Source organism: Saccopteryx bilineata, chromosome 3 (assembly GCF_036850765.1).
Source record: "Saccopteryx bilineata isolate mSacBil1 chromosome 3, mSacBil1_pri_phased_curated, whole genome shotgun sequence".
Taxonomy (NCBI): domain Eukaryota; kingdom Metazoa; phylum Chordata; class Mammalia; order Chiroptera; family Emballonuridae; genus Saccopteryx; species Saccopteryx bilineata.
This window is the reverse complement of record NC_089492.1, coordinates 194,621,753-194,647,209: the sequence shown is the minus strand read 5'-3', so window position 1 is coordinate 194,647,209 and position 25,457 is coordinate 194,621,753.

Sequence of the window (25,457 nt, the reverse complement as noted above, 5' to 3'; positions counted from 1 at the left end):
CAAGGAGCTGCAAATGGGAGCCGCGCCTGGAGCTTACAGCCAGGCCCTTATATATCCTAAGTGAGCAAGCATAGTACAGAAGCAGATGTGGCAGTTTAGCTATTGGCTAGGGAGGTCACATGCAGCATAGCAACAGGGGCCGGCATAGCAATAGGGGCCAGTTTTAGCTTAGTGGCGAATTTCAAACCTAAACTTCTGATAAGGGTCTCTCACCTTCTTTGTTCCCAGCCTCACAGGAGCCATATCAGGACTTACTGTTCCTTCAATAGTTACACTCTTTGGCAGCCCCAGTACTCCCTGAATCTAACAGCTACTACATATGTATTACATTCCTCACACAGGTTTGAAATAAACTTTGGACCTCTTGCTAATAATACTTATACCAAAAAAAATCATGCCTACTAATTAGATAGCATCCCAGAACTCCTAAGTGTCCTCCGCATAGAGTGTGTGCCCTCATAACAAGCTTGTGAGTTGATCAAGTCCCATTTTATAGATGAGGAAGTTAAAGCTCAAATTGATTGTCACATGTAAAAGAGTGATGAGATAATGAATAGGAGTGGAGCTTGTACTTTCCACTTTAACTTAAGAGGTTCAGGAAAACAAATCAAATGGGAAAGTGGAGGACTATTTTAATATAAAGATTTTGTATTGTTAGATTTATGGACTTACAGGTACAGAGACAGTAGACTGTAGTTGTAATAGTAAATTTTGACTTAATTAATTTTAAAAAATAACAAAGGGTTCAGGTTTCTCTGCATTTTCCATTCCAATGAATACTGCCCATAGCTAAACAAGGTGACTACGAAGACTCAAGGTGAAAAAGAAAACAAAACAGAGCTGTCTGAAATATTCAACTGAGGGTATACAAACAACGTCCACAGAAGAGCAATTTTAAACTCTCCATGGCAGATGACAACGAACTTATGCAATTGCTTAACACTAATTAAGCTTTTTCTTTTTTTAATTAGTCCCCCTTTTGAGGCAAAAAGTCTGTGGCTGCCGGATTTAAAGCCAGCCCACACCAATCAATATCAATCTGTTGCCAAATGTTATTAAATATCTCTTTGATACCTACTTTTACAACTAAGAAAATAATTCCACTGCCAAGGGATTGTAAATGTGTGAAAAGAACTTCTGACAGCTTACCTCACTCACTGTCTACAGTCCTGATTCTGGGTGTGAAAGCCAGGAGACTAAGATAAAGGACATAATTAAGGAAACATATGAAGGCTAGCACTGGGCTGGAGATTAATTAGCTGTGCGTCAATAATCTCATCAATATCCGATTAACAAATGACACATTGCCCAATGAAACATATTGATTCATGCACACTCCTCACTGTTAATAAATTGAAGCTGCTTTGCTAAATGAGAAACCTGACAAAATAATAGGCTGCTAATACTGCCCTGCTATTGTGATAAAAAACATAAAATTAGCCTGAAGTATACAGTGCTTAATTTAAGAGGACTGTCATCCCATTTATGAAGCCTGTTAATGAATGATGGGAAGCAAGAAAAGAATTTTATGGATAAGTTACTCCAAAAGACTGGGAGAATTTCCCGAGGGCAGGCATTTGAAAAGTAGAATATGCATATAGATGGCCCTAAGCCTGAATACTTTTTATAGTTAGCATGTATGAAAGAAGTTTGTTTTTAAGTATATCATTCTGATAACAAGAAAGTTTTCTTAAATTTTAGAAGTAACTCCTTCATATTTATCCAGATAAGATTATATTGATCACATCAAGGAATGCTGTTTTTGGTCTCTGTTTTACATTCTGTAACAGAGAAAAGAACAACTAATTAAAAAAAAAACTTGATCATGTGGGCACACGTGGAGTAGTGTGTGTGTGTGTGTGTGTGTGTGAGCACACACTTCTGTGTAAAACATAGTAGACAATAATTATTGTAAACATAGGCAGACATATGTTTCACAAAATTATATGTAAAACATAGGCAGACAATAATTATTTTGTCTGCTATGTAGTATCGTTATTGACGATTCTTATCTATAATGCATGTCAATATTGTTCTTTCTCACCAGAGTACAATTGCTTCTTTCTGAGGTAATCAGTTTCCAAACGAGGTAGGACTATTATGCTGTTGTGAAGGCTAGAGCAATTGTAATTAATTTTATCTCTTTAGCCCATGATAAAGAGGTGGTAATAAGGTTGGGCAGAAGGAGAACAAAGTGACAATGGTGAAGGGGAGGGCTTCATATATGTTGATGACCTACTGGGATTATGGTCAAGAAAAGTGAAGACCTCGGCAGGTGGGTGAGAGAGGAGGTTCTGCTAGCTAGGGGCTGCTTCTGCTACGCCATAGCCATTGAAACCATAGCTTTGCTGCCCCATACCCACTGTTCTAGGATCCCCTGAGGAGAAACTGGTTAAGCCATATGGAAACAAATGCTTGCAGAAAATGTTTTCCCATAACATGCAGTTCCAAGAATATATAGGGCAGAAAGGGATTAGGAGCACATTATTTTTAAAGATTTTATTTAATAATTTTAGAGAGGAGAGAGAGAGAAAGAAGAGGGGAGGAGTAAAAAGCATCAACTCCCATATGTGCCTTGACCAGGTAAGCTCAGGGTTTTGAACCAATGACCTCAGTGTTCCAGGTCAACACTTTATCCAGTGCACCACTGCAAGTCAGGCAATAAACACCTTAACTCCTACGAGTTATTAGGGCATTTACACAGAATGCAGCTTGAATTCACGAGAATCTTGTTACTTGTCTCTTCATAGTCTGCATTTCTAGGAGAAAGAGACAAATAAGAAAATCAGTGGCTCTCAGAGAATCATTAAGATAAAACCTGGGCATTTCTGATGTGTCTCCTGTCATGTCTGTCTTGAATTTCTAAATGTTTATAATCCATATCCCCAGCTGGAAACCAGAGATATTTCACCAGCAGGAGTTTTTAGAGAAAAAAAATCTAAACAGGAACACAGTATGGGGACATCAGGAAACTGGAGCTTAAACGCTTTGTAGTCAGCTAGGAAGTTGCTGTGTGAGCTTCAACAATCACCAGATCTGTGCCTCAGTTTCTTTATCTATAAACAAGAGATTGGGCTAGATTGTCCTTTGAAGTTCCTTATAGCACTAAGATTTATGGAGCACCAAAAAGATATAGTATGTATACATCTGTGTATTTAATAATGTAGAAAATAATTTTCAATACACATATTAAAAAAAATTAAATGGACTTTTCCATATCAAACTAACCAGAATTCCCTTTACCCTTGTAATTCTAGTGTTCGGGGCATTAATATTTGGTTTCTTGAACAGTATTCTCTCTTACTATGGTGTCCAGAATGAACATATGCAGCTCCTTGGGGTGTCTCTATCATAAGTAATTTTGAGAGAAGCTGGGTCATTAAGTTGCATTAACTCTAATTAGTGATCAGAAGGGAATATAAAACAATAATTTTCATTAGACATTGTGAGATAAGTTGAAGGATATTTCCTCAAAGTGCTAGCTTTTTCTTTTGGACAAAGTAGCATGTACGAAGATGAAGTTCCTTCTTTAAGGTCTCTGGAATACAGATTAGCCAATTTCTTTATCTGGGCTCTACAGAATAGATGTTAATATTGTGTGAATGCATCCTTAAGGACTGAAATATTTTAAAAATATTTTAAAAAATGCTAATTTTGGAGTTTTATAAGGCCAGGGAGATAATGTTTTTTTTTTTAAATAATTATGTAGGATACTTTGTTTTTGTCCCCTTAATTTTGTATTCCTAAAATTAACCTAGACTCTGTGGCTGTTTTAATGAAAAAAAAAATGCCATTGAATACTAATCTGTAACAGTATTGAACTCTTCCTACATACCAGACACTTTATATTCATTATTTTAATGAACTACCACAGCAATCCCATGTGTTAAAAACAGTATTTCTCAGATGAGACAGTTGAAGATCAGCAGTTTAAGTAACTTTCCCAGCATCTTCTAGAGATAATGTTAGACCTGAGTCTATCCTAGACTGTCTGACTTCAAAGCCTACGATATTTTGCTCTCTGGTGTTCTGTCTCCAGGACGCAACGTTTGCTTGGATCTTGGAAGGAACTGATTAGTAATAGACAGTAACCACAGGTGGTTTTTAGTGAGATGCCAGTCTTCAAATCTTCAGCGGGTTACTTTCTCTTGAAACCAAACTTTTCACTGGGAACATTCTCTCTAACCTCTAACAATGATTTTATGTATAAAAAGAATAACTAACTGTGCCAATATTATGTTGTTAAATTTACCATCAGTATAAAAATATCTGGGCTCCTGTTCCATTTCTAGTTTTTGAGAAGCTGTGAGAACAAACTAGGACAATTCATTGCAGTGTGTGGTGAGAATTGAGGTGACTTGAATTCCTTGTAGCATCTGCCAGGTTAACGCAGGCTTCATGTTTCATCCCACATTAATTTCAGTCACTGGATGTGGGTTATTCAAGGGGTTTCACAGGCAGCTGCTCTGTTGGCTGGCTCCAATATAACTTGTGCTGGTGAGTCAGATTTCATGCCCAATTAGGATACAAGGGAAAAGCTTCCCTTGTGTAAAGGACACAGCTGCTCTAGAATAGCAGCTTCACGATGCTCAGAACAGGTTCATAAGTCTGGCTTCCTCCTCCCCTTCTGCAGGCACGCAGAGATAGAAATAAGGGAATCTCGTATTCCTTGATTTTGAGTCTGCAATTTTTAATACATAAAGCATATATATACATTTATATATAACTTAATATGTACAATAATATATACATACTTATGTACACATATATATCTTAGACTATATATACCATATATAGTGTATATTAATTTATATAGTGTATGTGAATATATATGCATGTTCATTTATTTATTATCTATCATCATCTATCTGTTTATTCATGATGTATTTTTTGAACATACTCCTGAAGCTTATACACACACACACGTATATCTTAGACTGTATATACACACTATATAAATATATATAGTCTAGTAGGTGTGTTATCTGTATATGTATGTATGTGTTTATGTGCATATGTGTATAATATATATATACTGCTCACAAAAATTAGGGGATATTTTACTGCTTCACATCAATTTTGAAAATATCCCCTAATTTTATTTATTTATTTATTTTAATAGGGACAGAGAGAGAGAGAGTCAGAGAGAGGAATAGATAGAGACAGACAGGAATGGAGAGATACGAGAAGCATCAATCATTAGTTTTTCGTTGTGACACCTTAGTTGTTCATTGATTGCTTTCTCATATGTGCCTTGATCGTGGGGCTACAGCACACCTAGTAACCCCTTGCTTGAGCCAGCGACCTTGGGTCCAAGCTGGTGAGCTTTGCTCAAACCAGATGAGCCTGCGCTCAAGTTGGCAACCTTGGGGTCTCGAACCTGGGTCCTCTGCATCCCAGTCCAACGCTCTATCCACTGTGCCACTGCCTGGTCAGGCAATATATCCCCTAATTTTTGTGAGTAGTACAATTGCCATATTTATGTAACTACATTCAACATCTTCCCCAAGGGATAGGTGTAAGGAGGATCAAAGTAGGAAATACTTCTCTTTTGCAAAATATATTTGAGATGTTAGATCTTTCATTTTTACCTTACCTAGAAATTATGGACAGAAAAGCATTTTAGTATCTAAATTATGCATGTTACTGATATTGATCAGATTCACCTAATCACAGCTTAGTTTTGGTCTAATGTAGTATATGGACACAGGGTTTGAATTTTGCTTTTTTTATTTTTAAATTTAATTTTATTTTTTTGACAGGGACAGAGAGAGAGAGAGAGAGGGACAGACAGGGACAGACAAACAGGAATGGAGAGAGATGAGAAGCATCAATCATCAGTTTTTCGTTGTGACACCTTAGTCGTTCATTGATTGCCCTCCCATATGCACCCTGACCGCGGGCCTTCAGCAGACCGAGCAACCTCTTGCTCGAGCCAGCAACCTTGAGTCCAAGCTGGTGAGCTTTTACTCAAACCAGATGAACCTGCACTCAAGCTGGTGACTTTGCAGTCTCAAATCTGGGTCCTCTGCATCCCAGTCCGACGCCCTATCCACTGCGCCACCACCTGGTCAGGCGATTTTGCTTTGTTTTAAGACTCCCTCAGTTCTCTCCTTTGTTCAGTCACCTTCTGTTTCATTTCTTGTTTTAACCTGTCCACTTGTCATTCTAGTGACACTCCATGATTTCATTTCTATTTTTTTCATTGTTCCCACTACTCTTGTCTAGTTGGTTATCAAGTCCTGTCTTTCAATTCTCTGAAATGTTGAATCCATTGATTACTAGTTTCCCTACTGACCTTTTCCTGGTGTAGTCAGTTATCCCCTCCTGCTTGGACTGTCACAATTTCTAATACACTGTTTTACCCTCTCCCTTCTTCAAAAAAAGCTCTGCACCTCCTCAGTTTAGATTTAACTGTCATTCGTTAGGCACCCACTAACGTATATCATTTAATACTGAAAGCAACTCTGTGAAATATAATTTCACGTAAGGGGAATTTGGCCTTAGGGGAAATAGGTCATTTGATCCCAAAAGCAGCGTTTTGTCCCTTGTACAATGCATTTCTAAAGCATGGATCTAATCTATGTCTCTTTAAAAAGTGTTAATGCCCATAGGATACACTCTAGGTTCCCCTGACATGATCTGCAGGACACGTAACAATCTGTCTTGGTTCCTTCAGGACTCACCCTTCTGACCATCATTTAGTGCATGTTCTGGGCATACTTGTTTCTGCATGTGTTTTGACATTACTAAAATATTCACACACTTTTACGTGTTGATGCTTTTTTTTGTTGTTGTTCAAGCTATTTCCTTTGTCTACAACACCCTTGGCTCCTTACTTTACCAAATAAAATTCTTCTCATCTTTAAGAAGCATCTAACACAGGGGTCGGGAACCTATGGCTCGCGAGCCAGATGTGGCTCTTTTGATGGCTGCATCTGGCTCGCAGACAAATCTTTAATAAAAAATAATAATAACTTTAAAAATATAAAAAATTCTCATGTATTATAATCCATTTATTTCCTACTGCTCATGATCATGGTTGCAGGTGACTGGAGACAATCACAGCTGTCCTCTGGGACAACACCAATTTTTTATTGGATAATGCGTAACGTACATGGGTCATGATATGGCTCTCATGGAATTACATTTTAAAATATGTGGCGTTCATGGCTCTCTCAGCCAAAAAGGTTCCCGAGCCCTGATCTAACAAGACACCAACTCTTTAAAGCTGCAATTTGTTTTCTTAGCTTGAGATGTGTGCTTCCTTATCTATTTTCATGTAATTCTCTGTTTATGCCTCAGTTATGGTCTCAGCACATTATTTTTTCCATTTAATAATAAGAAAATGGTTGAATAAAAAATTACATATTTATTGAATGGTATAGTATGCATACATTAAAATATTTTTCAAAGAATATTTTATTATTTTACATAATATATTAAATACAAAAACAGAATGCAAAATTGAATTACAGAAAAATGCCAATATATATATATATATATATATATATGTATATATATATGTTAGGTTCAAGGAAGTGTGCTGTGGCTGCCAGAGTCTAACTCTTAGAAAAACAGGAACAGGGAAGTGCTGACAAGGTCCCTGTGAGGCCAAGAACAAAGAGTTCAGCACAAAGTTGGGCGAACATCCTGCATTCTATGAGTCAGAGACCCTTATCAGAAGTTTATGTTAGAAATTCTCCAATGAGCTATACCCTTCCCCTGTTGCTATGCTGCGCGTGACCTCCCTAGTGAATAGCTAACTGCCACATCTGCTTCTGTATAATGCTTGCTCACTTAGGATATATAAGGACCTAGTTGTAAGTGCCAGGCGCGACTCTTGTTTGCAGCCCCTTGTGAGTACGGTGTCTCCGGACACCTTGAGAGCTCATTAAACTTGGCTAATAAAGTAAGATCTCAACCCCAGAAAGTCTCCGACATTTGTTCTCATACCCGGTGGGTGCAACAATATACACTAATTGACCAACACTGGTTATTTCCAGATGGTGAGATTAATGATGGTTTATATTCTGTCTTGCAATATCTTTGGAACTTTCTCTTTGTTCTCATATCTTAAGAAGACTATGTTTATACCATTGGGTTAATGGTTAAAGAGATCAAAAGTAAATAAAGAAAATCCCATTTTCCACATTGCTAAGTTCAAAATAAATTATTCCAAGTCATGTTTCTGTGAGGTAGTTTGATTTTGGAAATTGCTCCACTTTTGAAGAACTGCTCCACTTTCCCACTTCTACAAAATCAGTCTGTAGATTCAATGTTAAAAATGATATTAGATGCATAGATTGGAGGCAGATAATGAAAAATTAATTAAAATAGCAGTTTAAGTCTACGCATGCCACTGAAAGTAAGGCAAAGGTATATCAGTATTTTTGTCAAATGACAGTTTGAGAGATAGATTTAGTTAGTGAATATAAACTTGTTTTTAACCAAGGCAATTCTATTGAATGGTATATTTACTGCTAGTTTCAGCTGAGCTTTTTCCTTAATGTTTGGCTTATGTAGACCTGTTTCCTGAGTGAACTATATGGCTATAGTTTATTTAACAATGTTGGATGTTAAGCCAATCGTCCTGCTAAGCACTTGCAAATGTTAGTTCATTTAGTTGAATTCACATAAGTCCTTATATTATCTCTGTGAGATAAGTAGTGTTATCCTTCCTCTGTAGAGGAGGAAACGGAGCTACACAGCTGCTATTTGGCGGAGTCAGGATTCAAACCTCAGGGGGCCTGAAGTCCATGCTTCTAGTCACTATGCTACATGAACTCACATAAAATGACCGCAGATGTGCCTGGGCAGAGAAGAATTGAATTACTGGTAGGAAACAGAAACTTGGAATGTGGTCAACAATATTATATCTATGATATGTTCATAATTTTGAATTAAGCTCACTTGGAAAAATAGTTCCTAAAGCAAAAGAAATCACCCAAAGAATTCTTAAGTTAAAATAAATATTTTAACTGCCCGCAGTCATTCTAGGTTTCAGTGGAAAGAGAAGTGATCTCTAGAAGTTTATGCTTGAATAACATTATTGCAATGTTTAGACTTGCTAAATATAGTTGCAGCAAAATACCTTTATTTTTGTTTTTGTTTTCTTATAGGTGTATATGATAGAGAATTTGGTTGTGTTTATGGTTTGATTTAAGTAGTCCTGGAAGGCCCATTTATCCCTAAATAATTCCCTCATGAACTAAATTGCTTAACTTTATCTAAATTTCCTTTACTTAAGAATTTACTTGGAGCAAGTAAGAGCTGATTTGGGATTCTGAAGGTTTCAAAGGCAAACAGGAATTTTGGGGATCTAGACAATAGGAGGCAGTTGACTCCTGGGGGTTAGGGGTAGGGGAGTTGCGAGAGCAACAGGAAGGTATTTTTTTTCTTAGTGAGAAAGAGAGAGGCAGAGAGATAGAATCCCGCATGCGACCCAATGGAGATCCACCTGGCAAGATCCCTATGGAGTGATGCTCTGCCCACCCCATTGCTCCATTGCTTGGCAACTGAGCTATTTTAGTGCCTAAGGCGAGGCCATGAAGCCACCTTCAACTCCCAGGGCCAACTTACTCCAACTGAGCCATGGCTGTGGGAAGAGAAGAGAGAGATAGAGCTAGAGAAGGGAGGGGGATGGAGAAACAGGTGGTTGCTTTTCCTGTGTGCTCCAACCAGGAATTGAACCTGGCGCATCCACACACTGGGCTGATGCTCTACCACTGAGTCAACCGGCCAGGGCCAGAAGGTATTAAAATTGCTGATATTCACTATTTTTGATCTCATGTGTTTTAACCTAAAGAAGGGATTTGGAAATTTAGATTATTTTGGAATTGTGTTTAGGATTATTCTAGACTCAGCCTATATCCTCATTCTACCCAATTCTTTCTCTATCCTAACACTTAAGTAAAAGTGAAAATTTTAGGCAACTATTTAGTTTTAATTATTTAACTTTACCAGAAGCTATAAACTTTTGGGACGCCCCATATTACATACAAACTGCTTTTGTTCTTTTTCACTTGTGTTTTGAATCTGCTATAATGCTTGGGGACTATCTAGTGTTGATGGGCTACATTTTAAGAACTTGTTTCTTTCAGTAAAGGCCATAATTTACTTATTTTAAGACCTGATGTTAAGTAAGAGTGTGACTGCAATTTTCACAACAAAAGATGAGAGAAAGCCTTTGTTTATATCTTACATTTCTAAGGCTATCAATTTCAAAAAGAAATAGATTGTGACTGAGTTTTTGAGGAAGCAGGTGCTGTATATTATTGCTTTAAACATAACTCAAAGAATATAATGTAAGAGTTATGTTTGATTTTGAAAGAATCCTAAAGAACTATGCCTTTTAAGGTCCATTAAATATTTTATTTAAGATATAAAATATGTTTGAAGTTAATATAAATTTTTTTTATGGATTAAATATTGAAAGAACATACCACACCTGACTTTGCAGTATGAAATAAAGTATTTGAAGGCAAATCAGGCTTTCAAAAATCTGTTGTTTTTTAAAACTGGAATGAGGTTAGTTTTTCTTAGGTTATCTGGGATTATATACAGTGTTCCAGCAAACACATAATGATGGTAAATTCTCCTTCTGTGTTTTTCTTACAAATTGTTTTCCACTAATGCTGGCTGACAGAATATTTTTGGTTTCAGATATCCTAAGCTTATCAAATATTGATTTATTTCAGTTGTGAAGTTATATCTTTGATTTTCCCAGAGTTTACATATCTAATAAAATTTTAATTTAAAACTAGGTCATCAGGATGGTTTCTCATATATATAGAGAGGGATTTCTTGTACATTTTATTCAGATCTGCTAATGAGATTTGAGTACTCAATAGTAGATAATGCAATAGCAGTATAGCTCTCTTGACCTGAATCATTATTCAAATCTTCATTCTCAAGGCAAATAAGAAGTTGCTCTCATTTTAAAAGTCTGTACTTGGTAAAAAGTATATATTTAAAAATCTACTTTTATTCATCATTAGGACTTTATTAACTTTACTAACAATTCTATTTAATCACTGAGACAAAAAAATTTGTTTAAATTTGGTTCCAAATATATCATAATTAGTACATAGAGAAGTGACTTTAATGATTTTCTAGCTAAATCATAGTAATATTTGTTGAAGGTTTATACCTAACACTATTCTATGTCCAATACACATATTAACTCATTTGCTCCTCCCTGCAACTCTATCAGGTAAGTACTGATTATTATACTCATTTGACTCATGACAAAATGGAAGTATATGAGGTTAAGTTAAGGTTACACAGCCAATGGGTGACAAAACCAAGATCTGAACTTGGGCAGTTTGAAAACAGAATTTGTGTTTTAAACTGCTACACTCTTTTGTTTGAAACAAATGATCTTTTTTAAGACTTTATTCATTTGAGAGAGAGAGAGAGAGAGAAAGAGAGAAAGAGAGAAAGAAGGAAGGGAGGGAGGAGTAGGAAGTATCAACTTCCATATATGCATTGAACAGGCAAGCCCTGGGTTTTGAACTAGTGACCTCAGCATTCCAGGTTAATATTTTATCCACTTCGCCACCACAGGTCAGGTGAAATGAACTATCTTTAAAAAAAAATGCAAATAATAAGACTTCTGTGTTTTCCTTAAACTGAGTCAATTTATTGTTTCTTGGTAGAAGACTATTGATTCAGTCTCTTTTTAAAATTTCAACTAGGACCAGAGATGTGTACAAATAGGTGGAGTATTTTTCACCTTGTATTAAATTAGAGGCTTTTAATAATATTGGACATTTAAATAAATACCCAGTCACATGGAAAGTGATACGCCATCTTATATTATCATATTTTATTTTATTTTTTTATTTTTTTTGTATTATTCTGAAGCTGGAAATGGGGAGGTAGTCAGACAGACTCCCGCATGCGCCCGACCAGGATCCACCCAGCATGCCCACCAGGGGGCGTTGCTCTGCCCATCCAGGCGTCGCTCTGCTGTGACCAGAGCCACTCTAGCGCCTGGGGCAGAGGCCATGGAGCCATCCCCAGCGCCTGGGCCATCTTTTGCTCCAATGGAGCCTCGGCTGCGGGAGGGGAAGAGAGAGAGACAGAAAGGAAGGAGAGGGGGAGGGGTGGTGAAGCAGATGGGCGCTTCTCCTGTGTGACCTGGCTGGGATATGATCATTTTTAAGCACTTACCTTGCGTCAGGCACTCTGCTATACAAATTTTATACTTTATTTCACTTAATTCTCACTAGAACCCTTTGAAAAAGATATTATTATTTACAATGAGGAAACAGACTCAGAGAGGCTGGCTAGCTTAGAGATAAGAAATGACCATACTATGCTTTAACTAGGTCTACCACACCCTTAAACATTAAGCCAGTCTTTATAAATTGTGGTCAAATATCCAGCTGCATCAAAACCACCAAGGGTGTGATTAAAAATATCTAATTGAGTCAAAATTTCTGGGGAGTGTGTCTTGTTGAGTAAGAACTATTAATGTGTAGCCATTGATCCTTATGATGCACCCAAATGTGAGAACTCTACCAGACCAGAATGTTTCAAACTTGAGCAAGAAAAAAAAAATCACCTGCAGAGCTTGTTACTACACAGATTACTGGCTCCAAAGATTCTAATTTAGTGGGTTGGCTGGGGCTTGAGAATTCACTTTTCTAACAAGGTCCTAGGTGACACTGATGTTGCTGGTCTAGATATCATACTATGCAAACCACTGCCTTAGGAATGCTGCTACGCTGTGGTAGTCATAAAGAAGATATCACTGTTTAAGTTAAAATAATATTCATAATATTTTTGCATTCTTTGTATTATTGATTTCATTTTAAAGTATCTGCATATTGAAATTATTGCAATTATTTTTACTTTATCATAACTATAACATTTTGATCATTTCTGTGTACTTTTTTTTGCTGAAATTCACCCATTATATATTTAAGAATGATATCACACCTTTTCTAAGTCCTAAGAAAAAAATGCTTGTTACTGATTTGTGTAGGTTAAAAAGTAAGGTAAGAAATTTTTAAAACTTCTGATCATTTAGGAAATAGAGATGGCACTTTTCAAATTAGAAGGAACATAATCTAAAATTACACACATCTTCTGGCTGTCACTCCAGCCCCTGTGGATCCCTCCTCCCCATCAATGCATGGTTGCTTGAGCGTGAAGCCAGGTACAGTAAAATGCTTCGCTGGGGTATGTAGCAATTATTCCGTGAGTCACTGAAGTCCTTCCTCACCAGAAAAAGCCAGCTGACACAATTCTGCCTGAAGGGCTTTTCAGAAGAGCATCTGGTATATATATATATATATATATATATATATATATATATATATATATATATATATATATGCCTATTAATTTTTATCTCCAATGTGTTGGAACTGAGAAAAAAAAATCTCCTCCTTGATTCTTTTCTCTGCTTATTTTTCATGTGGCTAACACTGATGTTTTTATAGAGCATATTTCCAGGAAGCAAGAAATGTTCTTCTTAAAGATTCTTTTTGCTTAACTGTGTACTTATTAATAGCAGATTGGATAATCTTAAAGATATCTTCCAACTAAAATTCTATCTTATGCATATGTGTATGTGTAGATATATATTTTTTCTTTTGTATTTTTTTTTGTGGAGAGGGGTTTATTTCTTTTCTTTTTTTTTTTTTTTAAATAATTTTATTTTTTTAATGGGGTGACATCAATAAATCAGGATACATATATTCAAAGATAACAAGACCAGGGTATCTTGTCGTTCAATTATGATGCATACCTGTCACCCAAAGTCAGATTGTCTTCTGTCACCTTCTATCTTGTTTTCTTTGTGCCCCTCCCCCTCCCCCTTTCCCTCTCCCATTCCCCCCTCCCCCCCGTAACCACCACACTCTTATCAATGTCTCTTAGTTTCACTTTTATGTCCCACCTACGTATGGAATAATGCAGTTTCTGTTTTTTTCTGATTTACTTATTTCGCTTTGTATCATGTTATCTAGATCCCACCATTTTGCTGTAAATGTTGTGATGTCATCATTTCTTATGGCTGAGTAGTATTCCATAGTGTATATGTGCCACATCTTCTTTATCCAGTCATCTATTGACGGGCTTTTTGGTTGTTTCCATGTCCTGGCCACTGTGAACAATGCTGCAATAAACATGGGGCTGCATGTGTCTTTACGTATCAATGTTTCTGAGTTTTTGGGGTATATACCCAGTAGAGGGATTGTTGGGTCATAAGGTAGTTCTATTTTCAGTTTTTTGAGGAACCACCATACTTTCTTCCATAATGGTTGTACTACTTTACATTCCCACCAACAGTGTATGAGGGTTCCTTTTTCTCCATAGCCTCTCCAACATTTGCTATTACCTGTCTTGCTAATAATAGCTAATCGAACAGGTGTGAGGTGGTATCTCATTGCTGTTTTGATTTGCATTTCTCTAATAGCTAACGAAGATGAGCATCTTTTCATATATCTGTTGGCCATTTGTATTTCTTCCTGGGAGAAGTGTCTGTTCATATCCTCTTCCCATTTTTTTATGGGATTGTTTGTTTGTTTGTTGTTGAGTTTTATGAGTTCTTTGTATATTTTGAATATTAGGCCCTTATCTGAGCTGTTGTTTGAAAATATCATTTCCCATTTAGTTGGCTTTCTGTTTATTTTGTTATCAGTTTCTCTTGCTGAGCAAAAACTTCTTAGTCTGATGTAGTCCCATTCATTAATTTTTGCCTACACTTCTCTTGCCATTGGAGTCAAATTCATAAAATGCTCTTTAAAACCCAGGTCCATGAGTTGAGTACCTATGTCTTCTTCTATGTACTTAATTGTTTCAGGTCTTATGTTTAGATCTTTGATCCATTTTGAGTTAATTTTAGTACAGGGGGACAAACTGTAGTCCAGTTTCATTCTTTTGCATGTGGCTTTCCAGTTTTCCCAGCACCATTTATTGAAGAGGCTTTCTTTTCTCCATTGTGTGTTGTTGGCCCCTTTATCAAAAATTATTTGACTATATATATGTGGTTTTATTTCTGGACTTTCTATTCTGTTCCATTGGTCTGAGTGTCTATTTTTCTGCCAATACCATGCTGTTTTGATTGTCGTGGCCCTATAATAGAGTTTGAAGTCAGGTATTGTAATGCCCCCAGCTTCATTCTTTTTCTTTAGGATTGCTTTGGCTATTCGGGGTTTTTTATAGTTCCATATAAATCTGATGATTTTTTGCTCTATTTCTTTAAAAAACGTCATTGGAAGTTTGATGGGAATTGCATTGAATTTGTATATTGCTTTGGGTAATATAGCCATCTTGATTATATTTATTCTTCCTAGCCAAGAACAAGGTATATTCTTCCATCTCATTATATCTTTTTCAATTTCCCTTAACAATGGTTTATAGTTTTCATTATATAAGTCCTTTACATTCTTTGTTATGTTTATTCCTAAGTATTTTATTTTTTTTGTTGCAATCGTGAAGGGGATTATTCTTTTGAGTTCCTTCTCAGTTGTTTCATTGTTGGCATATAGAAAGGCTATTGACTTCTGAATGTTAATTTTGTATCCTGCGACCTTACTGTATTGGCTTATTGTTTCTAGTAGTCTTTTTGTGGATTCTTTTGGGTTTTCGATGTATAGGATCATATCATCTGCAAAAAGTGATACCTTTACTTCTTCTTTTCCGATATGGATGCCTTTTATTTCTTTGTCTTGTCTGATTGCTGTGGCGAGAACCTCTAGTACCACATTAAATAAGAGTGGAGAGAGTGGACAACCCTGTCTTGTTCCTGATTTAAGGGGGAAAGCCTTCAGTTTAGTGCCATTTAATATGATGTTAACTGATGGTTTATCATATATGGCCTTTATCATGTTGAGATATTTTCCTTCTATACCCATTTTGTTGAGAGTCTTAAACATAAAATTGTGTTGTATTTTATCGAAAGCCTTTTCTGCATCTATTGATAAGATCATGTGGTTTTTGTTCTTTGTTTTGTTGATATGGTGTATTACGTTAACCGTTTTACGTATGTTGAACCATCCTTGAGATTCTGGGATGAATCCCACTTGATCATGATGTATTATTTTTTTAATATGTTGTTGTATTCGATTTGCTAGTATTTTGTTTAGTATTTTAGCATCTGTATTCATTAGAGATATTGGTCTGTAGTTTTCTTTTTTTGTGCCATCCTTGCCTGGTTTTGGTATGAGGGTTATGTTGGCCTCATAAAATGTGTTTGGAAGTATTGCTTCTTCTTCAATTTTTTGGAAGACTTTGAGTAGAATAGGAACCAAGTCTTCTTTGAATGTTTGATAAAATTCGCTGGTATAGCCGTCAGGGCCTGGACTTTTATTTTTGGGGAGGTTTTTAATGTTTTTTCTATTTCTTCTCTACTGATAGGTCTGTTTAGGCTTTCTGCTTCTTCTTGACTCAGTCTAGGAAGGTTGTATTGTTCTAGGAATTATCCATTTCTTCGAGGTTGTTGAATTTAGTGGCATAAAGTTTTTCATAGTATTCTACAATAATTCTTTGTATATCTACGGTGTCCGTGGTGATTTCTCCTCTTTCATTTTGGATTTTGTTTATATGAGTTCTTTCTCTTTTTTCCTTGGTAAGTCTTGCCAAGGGTTTGTCAATTTTATTGATCTTTTCAAAGAACCAGCTCCTTGTTCTATTAATTTTTTCTATAGTTTTTCTGTTCTCTAATTCATTTATTTCTGCTCTGATTTTTATTATCTCCTTTCTTCGGCTGCTTTTGGGTTGTCTTTGTTCTTCTTTTTCTAGTTCCTTAAGGTGGGAAGTTAAGTGGTTCACTTGGGCTCTCTCTTGTTTGTTCATATATGCCTGAAGTGATATGAACTTCCCTCTTATCACTGCTTTTGCTGCATCCCATAGATTCTGATATGTCGTATTGTCATTTTCATTAGTCTGTATAAATCTTTTGATCTCTGCACTTATTTCTTCTTTGACCCATTCATTTTTTAAAAGTATGTTGTTTTGTTTCCACATTTTTGTGGGATTTTTTTCCTCTTTTTTGCAGTTGAATTCTAGTTTCAAGGCTTTATGATCAGAAAATATGCTTGGTACAACTTCAATTTTTCTGAATTTGCTGATGTTGTTTTTGTGGCCCAACATATGGTCAATTCTTGAGAATGATCCATGTACACTGGAGAAAAATGTATACTCAGTCACTTTGGGATGAAATGTCCTGTAGATGTCTATCATATCCAGGTGCTCTAGTGTTTTGTTTAAGGCCACTATGTCTTTGTTGATTCTCTGTTTGGATGACTGATCTAGAGCCGTCAGCGGTGTATTGAGGTCTCCAAGTATGATTGTATTTTTGTCAGTTTTTGTTTTAAGGTCAATAAGTAGCTGTCTTATATATTTTGGTGCTCCTTGGTTTGGTGCATATATATTAAGAATTGTTATGTCTTCTTGATTCAGTGTCCCCTTAGCCATTATGAAATGGCCATTTTTATCTCTGAGTACTTTTCCTGTCTTGTAGTCAGCATTATCCGATATGAGTATTGCTACACCTGCTTTTTTTTGGATGTTATTTGCTTGGAGTATTGTTTTCCAGCCTTTCACTTTGAATTTGTTTTTATCCTTGTTACTTAGATGAGTTTCCTGTAGGCAGCATATGGTTGGATTTTCTTTTTTAATCCATTCTGCTACTCTGTGCCTTTTTATTGGTGAGTTTAATCCGTTTACATTTAGTGTAATTATTGATACTTGTGAGTTCCCTATTGCCATTTTATATCTTGCTTTCTGTTAGTTTTGTGTCTTGTTTGATCCTTCTCTTTCATTTTTCTATCTTTTGTTTTTATTTGGTTGTATTCCATACATCTTTCCTCTGTTGCTATCTTTTTTATCTCATGTGCTTCTGTGGTGGTTTTTTCAATGGTGGTTACCTTTGAGTAATGAAAAGGGTCCCTACCCTGTTCATTGTAGCAAACTATTTTGTGAGTACTTTTGCACTCCATCGTCCTTTGCTACTGTTAATCTCCATCTTCTCCCCCTCTTTCTTTTTGTTGTTGTCACAGTTTAAATTTGGTTTTATTGTGTTCTTCTTGGAGCTTTTACTTGTGGCTCTGTTTTTTTTTTTGTTCTTTGTATCTGATTGGAGAACCCCCTTTAGTAATTCCTGGAGTGGGGGTTTTCTGATGATAAATTCCCTCATCTTTTCTGTATCTGTGAATGTTTTTATTTCTCCTTCATATTTGAAGGATAGCTTTGATGGGTATAGTATTCGTGGCTGAAAGTTTCTCTCTTTCAGGACTTTAAATATTGGGGTCTACTCTCTTCTAGCTTGTAGAGTTTCTGCTGAGAAATCTGATGATAATCTAATGGGCCTTCCTTTATATGTTGTATTCTTCTTTTCCCTGGCTGCCTTGAGAATTTTTCTTTGCTGTTGGTTTGTGTCAATTTCATTATGATATGCCTTGGAGTAGGTTTGTTGGGGTTAAGAAAACTCGGTGTTCTGTTTGCTTCTTGAATTTGAGGCTTTAGTTCTTTCCACAGGCTTGGGAAGTTCTCATCTATTATTTGTTTGAGTATGTTCTCCATTCCATTTTCTCTCTCTTCTCCCTCTGATATACCTATTATTCTTATGTTATTCTTTTTGATGGAGTCAGATAATTCTTGTAGGGCTATCTCATTTTTTTAAATTTTTGAGTCTCTTTCTTCTTCTCTCTGTTGTGCCTCAAGTTGCTTGTCTTCTATTTCACTAATCCTCTCTTCTATCTGACCTGTTCTATTAGCTAAGCTTGTTACTTCGTTTTTCAGCTCGTGAATTGAGTTTTTCATCTCTGTTTGATTTGTCTTTATAGTTTCAATTTCTTTGGACATATATTCTTTGTGTCCATTGAGTTGTTTTCTGAGCTCCCTAAATTGCCTTTCTGTGTTTTCTTGTATATCTCGGAGGATTTTTAGGATTTCTATCTTGAATTCTCTGTCATTTAGCTCCAAGGTTTCCAATATATTAAATTTTTTCTCTATAGATTTTTCCTCCTCTAGCTGTGTTACCTCTCTTTCTTTTGTATCCATGATATTCGATTTTCTCTTCCTTAATGGCATCTGAGGGTGGTTTTGTTGATAGTATTAATGAGATTTAATAAAGAATAAAAAGTTAAAAAAAATAAAAAATCAAAAAGAGTTGTTTTTTTTTTTAAAAAAATTAATAATGAAATAAAGAAAAATAAAATAATAATTTTTAAAAAAAGGAAATTATTCCCCCCCTCCTTTTTTCCTCTCCTCTCCCCTTCCCTTTTTTTTGAGAAAATCTTGTGGTGAACTGTGAATTATAACAAACAATGCCTGTGATGGAGGTCCTGAATTGGGGAAAAGTAATAAAGGGGCAAAAAAAAAAAAAAGAAAAAAAAATGAAAAAAAAAAGGGGGGTGGTATGGACCCACAAAAAGCAAATAAGGAAAAAATTGGGGTCAAGAATAAAATAATTTGCTTTTAGGTGTTGGTGTTGTCTAAGAGTTATGATGAGAGGAATAAGAGAACAGAAAAATGGGGGGCAAATTAAAAAAATACTATTGTATTTAGTGGAACAAGAACTAGATAAAATGGAGAGCCAGGGATGGGAGCACTGCTAGTGAGTTAAAAAGGTGAAGTAAAAACCCCCCAAAATGCCACAAACATAAGTTTGAGTCCCGGATAAGATAATTTGTTTGTTATTGAGGTTTGAATGAGAGGAGATGTAAAGGAGAAAGGAAGAAACTAATATAGAGGGAGAAAAGAAAGAGAGAGAGAGAAAAAAAGAGGGAACCAGTAAAAGAAGAAAAAAGAAAGGAGAGAGAGAGTTAAGGGTTTTGGAGTGCAACCCTCATAGAGAGAAAGGAAGAGGAGAAAAAAGACAATGGGAGATGTAACACTTATGGGTAGTGTAGTTCAAGGAGAGGAGAGAGTAAGACCGGCAGAGAGTTAATCGGCCAAATTGGAGGAGGAAAAAAAGTATCAAGAATGAAGATAAGAGAAACAAACGAACAAATATAATAAAATGGGATAGGTTATAAAGTCTGCAGATTATTCTTGATTTTGAGAGGTTATCTTCTTGTTTTTTCTTTTCTCTCCCTCTTCCTGGTCGGTGACTCTGTACCCCAGGTTCTGCCCCTTTGGCATGCTCAGGTAGAGGTTTGCAGTTGATAAGTCTCTATGGCAATGTCATGTATTGTGCTTTAGTCTCGTTGGGAGTCAAGGCTCATTAGCTTTCATAGGCTCCGACAGTGAGAGAGTCCGTGTTCCTGGAGCCTTTCTCCTAGTCTTTCCTTCCTCAATTAGTAGCCTGATAATCCAGCTATGGGGTTGTTGCTGCCTCTGCCTGGATAGTAAGAGGTTCAAAGAGCTGGCAACTCCCCACTCTATTTCCACTCAGCACAGGGCTCTGGGTAAGGCTCAGTCAGTCAGAGCTGCTAGCATAATCAGGCGGGCTTTCCACCCACTCAAAGACCTCTGGCTCTGCCACTCTGTCCGGTAACACAGGCGGGCACCCACTTCCGGGGTGCTTGGAGGAAACTCTCATTCACTATCTGCGTGCGCAGACCAGGATATCCGTCCAGCAGTCTCATGCTCTGAGTGAAACCCCCATCCGCATGGAAATTTGCAGCGCTGGAATTCGCTCTCGCTCCGTCCCCGTGCGCGGCTTTTGCAAGGCGCTGGGGCGGCCCGAGATTCCGCTTTTGCCCACACAAAGGCCCCTGACTCTGCCCCTCTGTGCAATAACACGGGCGCGCCCTGCCGAGGTACTCGGAGGAATCGCTCACTACCTATCTGCGCGCGCGCACCAGGATATGAGGCCGGCCGCGTTTCCCTGAGTGAAACCCTCACCAGCACGGAAAATCTCCACCGTTGGAATTAGTTCTCGCTCCCTCCCATGCGCGGCTCTCCCAGGGCGCTGGGGCTGCCCAGAGATTCTGCTTTCGGCCCACAGAAAGACCTCTGACCCTGCCTCTCTGTGGGGCAACACGGACACCCACTTCTGGGGCTTAGGAAGAGATCTCTCGCCCACTAACTGCGCACCAACCAGGAGAACAGGTAAAATGGCTACCCCGCTTGTCTTTCTTTGTTTGGGTTTGGCGCGAGTGTTAGCTTGTATTGCCCGGCTTGCCACAGGAACAGTTTTTCCTCCACTAGGATCTCCGTGCCACAGCGTGGTTCGGCCTTTTGTGCGCGGCCTGGATGTATTCACCCCCTTTGCCCGCCTCAGTTTCTATATTCACAGTTACCAGAGAAAGCCGCCCTGTTTAGGTTAGTGAGGAAGGCGGAGCATTTCTTACTCCCTATTTCCTTCAGGATTTGGTTATATATTTAGCCAATTTTTCACTCGACCATACCTTCGGGTGTATTGTGAAGCATCTGGAGGCTCCAAGTATAGGTTTTTCTGTTTCTGGTTGAAGATCTTGTTGAGTTTTGGGGGAGATTTATCGGTATCGCTTCCTACTCCGCCATTACTCTGACGTCATCTCCGAGAGGGGTTTATTTCTCAAGAGAAATATAAACTTGTATTCAAACAAATCTATTCTTAAGTGTTTTTTCTAAGTCATAGTTGTATTCATTTCAAGAAAGATATAATTAGGAACATTTTCAGAGATAATCTCTTTCTTTTAAGTCACAGGACTTGATCAGGCCAAAGAGCACCGGCACAATGAAGCCACTTCCACTCCTATCAAATACACAACAAAAGATCTCACAATGAAACTGGGAAACAACTGTCACTATAGAAACCACAGCAGAGACAGAGATACAGTTTCAAAAGAAAAATGCTTCCTGGAACTGAGACACAGGTAGGATTCTCTAAAACTCCTCAGTCATAAATTAAAGTTTGGTGATAGTGAGGAATTTTAAAAAATAGTTTTGAAACCTGCCTAGGGGTAGAAGAAGTAAAACTTTGACACTTTCTTGAATTGCTTATATTACATAATTTCTCCAGAGTTTTCAGAAAGGATTATACTATGTTAAATCTTGCTGAAGATGGCATTTTACAAGCCACTAAGATAAGAAAGTAACACAAACTTTACGTTGAAGTTGAAAGATATCTTTTTAAAAGAGTTTTTATTTTTTTATTTGTTGATTTTAGAGAGAGAAAAGAGAGAGAGAGAGAGAGAGAGAGAGAGAAGGTGAGGAAGAGCGAGAAGCAGTTGCTTCTCATATGTGCCTTGACCGGGCAAGCCTGGGGCTTCAAACCAGTGGCCTCAGTGTTCCAAATTGATGCTTTATCTACTGCACCAGCACAGGTCAGGTGAAAGATATCTTTTTTGCATTTTGTATGCACTAAATCAGTAATTTGATTATTGAATTGTTTATTTTATTTTATTTTATTTGTTTTATTGATTTATTTTAAAATATTTTGTTTATTGATTTTACAGAGAAGAAAGAGAGAGGGTAGGGGAATGAGAAGTATCAACTTATAGTTGCTTCATTTTAGTTGTTCATCTACTGCTTGTTGTATGTGCCTTGATCCGGCAAGCCCAGGGTTTCCAACCAGAGACTTCAGTGTTCCAGGTGTACAGTTCTATCAACTGTGCCACCACAGGCCATGCTGGATTGTTTATTTTAAATATTTTATATTGAATGGTGTTATGGCTGAATGTTTTATTATCATTTTAATTGCATTTTACCTTCTTTCTAATAACATGTCTTTTTGACAAACCAATGGTGATAAGACACCAAACCTTAGGCAATCTGTTTATCCAACATCATGCTATTAGGTTGATTCAGTATAACACTGGAGACAGACATAAAGTAACATCTAATATTTTTGTCTACCTAAACTTAAATAGTTTATGTTTGAATTACAAAACAATCAAAGTAATGATATGATGAAAAAGAAACATAGAAACTGCCCATCATAGCATACCACATCACTCAACCTCTCAAGAATTAGTAGCTATCATTTTCTTTTGTTCTGCCATTGCAATATCAAACCAACCTAAAAGTAACCATTAATGAGGCACAGAACAAATTACCAAACATTCAGGGCCTTGATTTTTCTCTTTTCTTCCCACTTGTCCTTTACTTATTCAGAGTTCACACAGAAGAGAATTAATTTACATATTTTGGTGCTCCAAAGACTTTTGGCTTCATAAAATTTCCCATGTCTTGTCCTAGAGTAAGTAGTTGATTTATGTATTTATTTAAACTGAATGGGCAATAGAATTATTAATGATTAGGGAGTTATTGTAGAGTATTGCCCAAGGGAAAAGAGTACGAGATCAGAGAGCTCTGGTCCCTTCATTCTACTAGAACTTCTGATAAAAAGCTCTTGGCAATGTTGACTATTTATACCTTTTGGGGGCTACCCATGCATTTTATTACTAAAAAAGTTGGAAATAGCACAATTTTCAATAAATGGAATTTTAGTATAGTAGAGAGCCTTGAGCACCAAATTCTGGAGTTAGTTTTACTAGCATAAGTTATATATTTCTCACTAGAACCCATTCTAAGAAGCACCATGCTGGCAGATCAAATCTTACATTGGACTTACTTGACTTGTTATAGTTTCATTGGTTATTACTACCTATCAATTACAAACACTACAGCAGTAAAATCTGGCTTTCATAAATGCCTGTTAGAGTAATAAAACTGGAATAATGTTTCTAATTTGGGGTAAATGGTTCTTTGATCATTTATGGAATTTTAATGGTAAGGTAGGTATTGGAATAAGGAGAGGTCAGCATTGTAAGGAAATATGAAAGAAACTTATTTGCTATAGCTTGCAAAACTGAGACAGCTGATGAATCAGAATAGATTCACTGGCTTGTTCGGGTCAGATGCTTTCTTGACTGAAAACACCACTTAAGTATTTCAACTAAGCACACATCAAGTTCTCATATGTTTGCATGAGTGTATGATGTTGTAAGGCCAGTTGCCGTAGCCATGACCATGCAGGTTCTCATTGGATTTGGGCAGACAGTAAAGGAACTGTGGAACAGAAAATGGTGGGCCATTCCATTTATTAAATTTAGTCTCCAAATGGCAGACAAGCAAACAGGTAGGGAAGACCGCTTCCCTTTCTCTCAGGGCTCCCAAGCCCCAACTCAGTTTCCAGTTCCACAACCTGGAGTCATTCTATGGAGTCACCCTCCAGACTCACAAGCTCCATTCAATCTCAGTATTCTTTAGCAAAACTGGCTAGGGGCAAAAACCTCTTCTCCAGCAAACAATAGCAAACAAAGGCTCCTCCCAAGCAGGAAGGCAATCTGTAATTTGTTTGTTTGTTTGTTTATTTATTTATTTATATTTTTTGTATTTTTCTGAAGCTGGAAACGGGGAGGCAGTCAGACAGATTCCCGCATGCACCTGACTGGGATCCACCCGGCATGCCCACCAGGGGGCAATGCTCTGCCCATCCGGGGCATTGCTCTGCTGCAACCAGAGCCATTCTAGCACCTGAGGCAGAGGCCATAGAGCCATCCTCAGCTCCCGGGCCAACTTTGCTCCAATGGAAGCCTTGCCTGCAGGAAGGGAAGAGAGAGACAGAGAGGAAGGAGAGGGGGAGGAGTGGAGAAGCAGATGGGCGCTTCTCCTGTGTGCCCTGGCCGGGAATCAAACCCAAGACTCCTGCACGCCAGGCTGACGCTCTACCACTGAGCCAACTGGCCAGGGTGGCAATCTGCAATTTGCAATGTGCCACCCTGAGGGCAAGCACTCACAGCCTTCCATAGACTATACACACATGGCGCTGCCCCAACACAAGTGAACCAACCTAAAAAATACCTAACCCCCCCCCAAAATAACCTAAAAAAATAACAGATTTTAAAAACAATCAAGTTTATAAATTGATATAATCTACTTTTTTCTCTTAAATGAGAAGTGGGAAGGCAGAGAGACAGAGTCCCGCATGCACCCTGACCAAGATCCAGAGCAAGCCCCCTACTGGGTGATGCTCTACCCATCTGAGGCTGTTGCTTGGTAGCTGAGCTATTTTAGTGACTGAGGCAAGGCCATGGAGCCATCCTGAGTGCCTGGGGCCAACTTGCTCCAACTGATCCATGGCTGTGGGAGGAGAAGAGAGAGAGAGAGAGAGAGAAAGAAAGGAAGGGAGAGGGGTGGAAAAGCAGATGGTTGCTTCTCCTGTGTGCCCTGACTGGGAATCAAACCTGGAACATCCATACACTGGGCTGATGCTCTACCACTGAGCAAACTGGTCAGGGTCGATCTATTTTCAAGTAGGCACAACTCATCAAGTTCTTATATGTTTTCATAAATGTATTATGTTAAATAAAATTTATGAATTAATGCAACTTATCCAATTGATATAATAAAATAAGAAACAGTTTTCTATTAATTCATGCAGATATACCAGTGAATCTTATATCAAAACTAAAGAGAAAAACTCATTGGCTGATTTAACCATCTTTAGGAAAACAAATAGACTAAAACAATTATTAAATGTATGAATAAATGAACAGTAAGAGAATTAAACCTTTGGTACCTGTAGTACCAAAGGTTGCATATAAAACTTACATTATTTTGAA